Here is an 8432-nt window from a genome sequence, read left to right as displayed (position 1 = left end):
TTTTCTAAAGCATAAATATCTACATATATATATATATATATGCGCAATGGATGATGTCAATATATATATATAATGAGTATTTATATATATTTGAGTATTTGCGGCCAGAAGACAAAACCTTATTAATCAATGGTTGGTAGGGCCTGATTAGTCATCCATGGTTCCCACCATGCATGCAATGTTATTATAAATCATGATGAAAGCAATTCAAAGGATATATAGAAAAGGACTTCTTAATTTAGTTCCTTCCACCAATCAAATAACCCGTGTTTGAAATCGATCGGCTAAATTAGAATTACATTAATAAACAGTACAACCATTAATTTGGTCATCGTTCTGCTCATGCATGCATATATATATATATATATATATATATATATATATATATCGGTGAAGATGCCAATTAGGAACACAGTCGTTTCCATGAGCTTAACCTTTATAATCCTATACATATGTTTCACACATAGAGTAGTGCTAGTTTGACTGCTTGGCGTACTTACTAGCTAGTGCAAGTTTCATATTTTATTTTATTTTCATATTTTTTCTTAAGTATTAAATAAAAAAAAAAGATTAAATATATGAGTATTCAAAATAAGTGAACAAACTTATGGAACATGCTAGCATTTTCTCTCGCACATAATTAACTATGCCAAAGCTTATAAAACAAATGGACATTTTTTCATTGACGGTGCTACTCTCACGGAGGGAGTCCACCGAAGCCACTACCGAATAGGTAAAAAGTTTTTTGTCTTTTTTTTTCCAAATATTTTTTTATAAAAAGAAAAAAATATATATTCATTTTAAAATAATTGCTTAACAATTAAATAAAAAAAATAAAAATAAAAAAAGGGTTCGGTGGGATAAGCAATTTCCTTCCTTCATATATATATATATATATATATATATATATATATATGAAGATTAATAATATAAGAAAGTCAACAAAATCAGCAAAAATAACAAAGCATAATTAGTAGTACTTCATCATGTGTAATCAACATATATTGAAACGTCAGTCATGTCCTTCTGGGACTTCTTGTTGTTTAGCAAACATCATAAGTACTGAGGCGCAGTTTAATTATATAGAACTATATATATATATATATATATATAATCAATAAAAAATGAATGGCTTTTTATTTGCGTTTCACACAATATTATTAGATGGCCATGATGATCGATGGACGACGAAATCGTTTCATGCACATTTAAAATGGAAAAATAAATAAATAATAAATAATCTTTGAGATCAAAGAAATGAACGTGAATATGACATAATAATTAGACATCGATCCATATATATTTGGATCCTACGTGCATCTTATTTCCTCAGTTAGGGGAGTATTATTTTTCTCTATTTTAAGAATAGAAAGTAATTAGGTTTATTAATTTGTCTCTGAAGATGGATGACATAATTATAATGTGATTTGTTACAACAATCAAATTCAAAAATAAAGATATATATTAGCTAATCTTACCATCATCTATTGATAAAGAAGACGAGGAAGATAAAGTTGTGCTATTGGAATTATCTTCGAAATCTTTATCCACTTTGAATTTGAGTTTGTTATAGATGAAGATGACTTTTTCTCTATTTCAATACAAAAGTGAATGAAAATATCCATGCAAAAAACAAAAAAAAAAGTGAAAAAAGATATTTACAATCATAAATTATATAATCGTCGCATAATTGGTTTAAAAATATGAATAAAACTTTGGAAATATATGAAAAAAATAAATTTTTTAATAGTAAACCTCACTCTTTTTTAAAATAATTACGTGACGTTTACGCATTTCACGATTATACGTAAAATTATTCCTTTGATATATATATGTATATAAAAAATTTATGTGCAATCACTTTTGTATATTTTTTATACACTCTACTAATGTAATTGCTTTTATCATTTTTTCAATATAAAATAACTATATCGATCAATTATATTAATGAAATATATAAATAAAAATATGTAAAAATAACTGTATACAGCATATAGATATGATATCGACAGGTCATTATAAAAAGAATAATTATATACATATAATATATTGTACAATATATTACACAATATTATTATAAAATAAAAATATTTTTATAAAATGATATTATTTTTATAAAATATTTTATAAAAATATTTTTTATTTAAAATATAATTATATAAAATGTTATAAAAAAATATTAAATGTATATTATTTACCTTATATATAATATTCGATCTTTGTGTGTTTTCAGATCAATGAACGTTAGTAGTAGCTAGGCTGTTCGATTTGACATAAAGAAATTGGTCGTTTGTCTTGATGCGTTTGGAAGAGCACCCAGCTGCTAGCTAGCTGCTAGGCAAGACAATCTGGAGGACCGTAGACGTATGCATGTGGCAGCTCATGATGATGGAACGTCTTCTTCATTAATTTCACCCTCATAATTCCCTCTAATTCATGCATGCATTGCCTTGCTAGAGAAACAGCGGCTGCGACAGCAAAAACCACTTCCTTGTACAGAGCGGTTTCGATTTGGAACCCACACCCCAAAAAAGAGAAAAAACCATAAATGTATTAATTTCGGTCTCTTCTCCTGAACGTGATGGACATTGACATAATATATTTGAGGCAATCATAATATATTTTGGTTTCGAAAATGATTTGAAATGAATTATAAATAATAATAAGATAAATTATGAATAATAATGAGATAAATTATAAATAATAGTGAGATTTATGAGTTAAAATTAATAAATAGTAGTAAATAATATTAAAATGAGTTGAGATTGATTATGAATTCAAACCGGATATTATTTCAATTCATCATTATAATTTTTTTAAATTTCAATATAAAATATAATAAATAATTCAATTTTTTTAAATTTTAAAATAATAATAATATTAAAAAATAATATTCTAACAATATTTTATTATCTCAACTCAACACAACTTTCAACATCCAAATACTACCTTACAATTTCCCTTTTAAAGTTTTTGCCAATTTCGAATTTGGTCACATTAATGAACTAGCTAGCTGTATATACACTAGATAATTATCAGATGATAAGTGGTACAAGTACTATTAATACTATTAAGACAATATCCGTCACAAAAAAACTAAAAAATTATGTGCATGATGCCTTAGAACAAATGCATAGTTTAACTTGTAGTCTGAATTTTTCTTATATTGATAAGTCACAGTTGTAATTTCAGTTCATTGAATGAAATTGAGTCTATTTTCATAATAATAATAATAAATGTTCATATCTTGCATTTTGACAAACTCAACAATATAATTTGAGGCCTAATTGACATATGCGTACCATATTAATTAGGAGAAAGAAGTTAAGGTGGTTGTCACCCACAATTATTCAGCAAGTTGATTTTTTTTTTTTTTCCCCTTTCCCTAATTATTTTATTTTCTTCGTATATATTTTATTTTATTTTCAAATTTCTTGAGGATAAATTAGAAAAATTTACTAATTACATATCCACTTTTAACTTTATGCATGCTAATTGCTAGCTGGTGTATATATACATACTGCATATACATGCCATTAAGTGCCCATGCTGCCCAATAATATAGGTCATTTAAAACACATGACTGGAAATGACAGGATCGATCGATGCTAGAGTTGTCTTGTTATAAGCAAACTATATAGTGCTAACAAGATAAGTTCTTGGGCCCCAAGAAAAAGATTTTACTTGATCCAGGAATTTCTTTTACCTAGTATTCACAAATAACTAATTATTTAATTACGTAGGTAGAATATTATCATGTTAATTATTAAGGTAGATTAATGTTAAATGCATCCTTATTTACTTTGGGGGTAAAAGTTGATCAAAAGGGCATGCAGTACTAGCAGTGGATAAGGTAATTAATTATTCATTACTTCAGAATTAAACATCATCATTATAATTATAATAATAATAATGGTTGCTTTGAACCCAAAATAGAATGAGTAATTCTATATACAATCGTGAAGTGCGTAAATGCCGCATAGTCATTTTGAAAAAAAGTGAGGTCTACTATTAAAAAATTAATTTTTTTCATGTGAGTCTCTCTCATGTTTTATATCACATAAAAAAATGATTATGAGACGGTTACACAATTTACGGTTGTAAATATCTTTTCTCAAATAGAAAACTCCAAATAATATATATATATATAGAGAGAGAGAGAGAGAGAGAGAGAGAGAGAGAGAGAGCCCTGCATGCAGATAATCAAAATTATAAACTATGCATTAATTACGCACTATATTTTTAATAGGAAAATTCTATATACCATACTATTATCCCACTAAGTATGATGTGGCACATTTATCATTATTAAATGATCATTTATTACATGCTTCTTTATTATCTAATGGTAATGAATGTATCATATACCACTTAGTATGATCAAAATAGGATAAGAGTGTAGTGTATATCATTACTCAAAATAATGAACAAAGAATTACTTCATTAATTCCTGATGATCTGGTTTTAGTTTTGTCAATTACTCATTGCGTTTTGTGCCAATGCATGCATTTTAATTTTTAATTTTTCTTTTGGGAGGGCCTCCTTCACCACCTAAAGCTTGGGTGCTCAAGATCTGTGTCATGCATATATCTATAATACAACAAATTATTAAGTTCCGTTACTTTTAATTATATATGTATATATAGTGATTAATTTGATCTCCAATTCGTCTTTATTAATTTCTGTCTTTATAATTCAATGTTATATAAATGTTTTAATTTCCATTTTTCCAATGTTTTATATTTTCTTTCTAATTAGAATATGGTTTTTATTGGACAACCGAAATCATGACGACGACCCGGCCCAGTAATCATGCATGAATATGGTAGTAATGTGGAAAAATCATGTGAATGGAAAGGCAGGATGTATAATATCTATTTGTGGTGTGTCTGGGAATTGAATTAATTAAGGGTATGGGCTTGAAGAAGGATGAAAAGTTCCTTAAATCCAAGACCCAATCAGAATTAACGTGCCCAAACTGAAGCCCTAAATATTATGGGCTAGCTCTGTCCTGCATTCTCATTCGACTGTGCTAGCTCATAAGCTCACCCCCAATATTATTGGAATTTTGGGGTAATATAACTCCTCCTACAACTGCGTGCGTGCGTGCATGTATTTACCATATGATCATCAGTAATAACTGCGCGCACACACTAGGGAATAGTATTGGGTGCGTTAATTTCGAAATGTACCTGATATAATAATTTAAATAAAAAATAAATAAAAATGTCAGTAACTTATTTATCTAGAAAAAAAAAATATAAAGTTAAAAAAAGATAAAAAAATCAAGATGAAAAAAAAAAATCTAAACTTCAGCAAAGTATGAGTATTGGTCTGTATCTATATTGAATTATCTATTTACTCTCTATATAATAATAAAATATTATTAATTTTTTATGTAAAAAAATTGAAACAGAAAGAAAGAAAAATGAATATATTGTCAATTCATGTGTACTACGGGACTATAAAGAGCATTTTGATAAAACATGATCGTTCATTAAATTCTATAAAGAAATTACACGTCAAATGGTCAAGGGTCTTAAGAACCTTTTGATAAAACATAACTTAACGAACTTAACGAAAAAATAATAAAAGTTAACGAAAAAATAACAAAAGTTACTATTTATAATTAGATAGCCACTTATTATAATTTATAATAGGGTAGATATATAGATATATATATATATATATATATATATGGAGGCAGGACCAATAAATGCATTTAATGAAGTTACATGATAAAAGTTACATGATATATATATATATATATATATATATATCTCCTTATACTTAAAAGTATCTATCGCTCGATAAACAGTGAGATCAATAGTAATGAACAGTAAGTAACATATTTTACATTTTCTTCCTCCCCTCACGTTCCTCTCTACCTCAACAAAATCACCACTTCCCCTTACGTCTCTTTCTGCATCCTCACAACAAATTCACCACACAAATCACAAAATTACCAAATAAATTTCCACACAAATCACAAAATCACCACACAAATCACAAATCAACAGATCCCGTGAAGAGAGAAGGCAGGAGCTGGGGCTTCGGCTGGAGGAAAGGAGGAAGAGGAGGGGTCGTCGGCGAAGGACGAGGCTGGTGGTGGTGGTGCGGTGGTGTAGGGGTGGCTAATGGCGGCGCTACGGGGAGAAACCCATGCTTCGAGACCCATTTTCGGGTTGCTCGCGTGTAGCTGAGGGAGGACTTGCCAAGGGGTTTTGACGATGGGGTTTGCTCATTGGCATGAGGGAAAGCCGGTGAGGTGGTCGGTTACGCCGTAGGGTAGCGCAAGGCGGCGTTGGGCTGCTTGAGGGAGAAGATCGGGTGAGAGAGAGAGGGAAGACACGCGGGGAAGGGATGAGCTGCCGAGGGACTTCGACGGTGGGGTTTGGTCGCCGGGAAGCCGGTGACGTGGTCGGTAACACTGCACGGTGGCGCACGGCTACTTGAGGGAGAAGATCGTGTGAGAGAGAGGCAGGACGCGGCTGAGAGGAAGGAGAGAGAGAGGGAGAAAGTGAAAGTGAAGGGAAAATGAAGGTTTTTGAGATTTAAATCCAACTCTTCATCATAAGTCTCCAAATTTGATCCAATGGTGAAAATTTAAATACCGATTTAAATTAATTTAAAATAGATAATTAACATATTAATATCATATCATAAATAAGTTATAAAAATTAATTTATAAAATATTAAAGTTTTTGAGATTTAAATCCAACCCTTCATTAAAGTCTCTAAATTTGATCCAATAATGAAATTTTAAATTAATTTAAAATAGATAATTAACTTATAAATATCATATCATAAATAAATTATCAAATTTAATTTATAAAATATTAATCTTTCATCATTAGATAAATGATAAAATTTTGTTAAATAATTTTAAAAAAAAAAGTAAAACTATATAAATAATTAGAATTTTAACATAATTTAAATATGATAATATTTTTAATTAACTAAATTAGGCAAACGTCCCTTGGACGTTACCCTACTGCTAGTATGTATGTATATATGTATATATGTATGTATGTATGTATATAGATTGGGTGAGTGAATTGTTGAAATGATTGGAAGCTGCATGGATGTCTCATTCTCATTCGTTAATGATCGATATAGATGAATAAATAGATCATTCATTAACATATTCAAAATTTGTTCACAAAGTATATAAGCATTAGTCTGTGAGTAATACTACTCATCATCTCAATTTTTATAATTTTATGATGTGTCATTAAATAATTGGAGATTATTTATTATAATTCACTTATAAACCTATCATCTAATGCCACATCATGGGATGATGGGAAGATGATGAAAGTTAAGATGATGAATATATTTTTTATTTGATAAAACATGACTTAACGGATTTAACCAAAAAATAAGAAAAGTTAATGAAAAAATAACAAAAATTACTATTCATAGTTAAATAACTACTTATTGTAATAGAGTAGGTGTATATATATACATATATATAGGCAGGACCAATAAATGCATTGAATGAAGTTACATGATATGTGTACGTTAATTGGGTGAGTGAATTAAACAATCCATATTAATTTGTTATTCAAATTTAAGTAGGCTGCATTTTATATTATCTATATCTATATGATCTATATATATATATATATATGTATGTATCTATGTACATTGGGTGAGTGAATTGTTTTTTTTTTTTTTTTTGAAAAAGGGTGAGTGAATTGTTGAAATGATTGGAAGCTGCATGGATGTCTCATTCTCATTCATTAATGATCGATATAGATGAATAAATAGATCACTATAATTAGCTTTTAGGGAAAAAAAAAAAAAAAAAAAAAGAGTATGGGGCAAGTTAGGTGTTGTATTTAATGTACTAATGATGATGAGGGAAAGAAGTGACAACACATGATGGTGTATTGTCCTAATAAATATTTCATTTTCCTTTGCCCTTTATGTTATTTAGGGCTCGTTTGTTTTCAGAGATGAGATGAGATGAGATGAGTTGAGTTGAGATTAAAGTTAAAAAGTTAAATAAAATATTATTAGAATATATTTTTTAATATTATTTTTGTTTTGGGATTTGAAAAAATTGAATTATTTATTTTATTTTATATAAAGATTTAAAAAAATTGTAATGATGAGGTGAGATGAGATATATTTTATGAAAACAAACAAGGCCTTAGTGTTTAGATGTTGTGTTTATCTCTTAATTAAAGTTATAGACAAATATTTATATAAAACAATTAAAGAAAATCCTAATCGAGATTAATATGCATCATGTGGTCCTATATATATAGAGTACTTACGTATTGAAACATCCATTTATCATCCACAGCTACACTACGAGTCTATTGGGTGAAGCATGCAACAAAAATGTGTTGATTCTTTTTGCTGGCCTTTGGACCGCTAATCATGCTAATAATAATAATAATAATAACAATAATTTAATTTAT

Source organism: Juglans microcarpa x Juglans regia, chromosome 4S (assembly GCF_004785595.1).
Source record: "Juglans microcarpa x Juglans regia isolate MS1-56 chromosome 4S, Jm3101_v1.0, whole genome shotgun sequence".
Lineage (NCBI taxonomy): Eukaryota > Viridiplantae > Streptophyta > Magnoliopsida > Fagales > Juglandaceae > Juglans > Juglans microcarpa x Juglans regia.
This window is presented reverse-complemented; position numbering follows the sequence as displayed.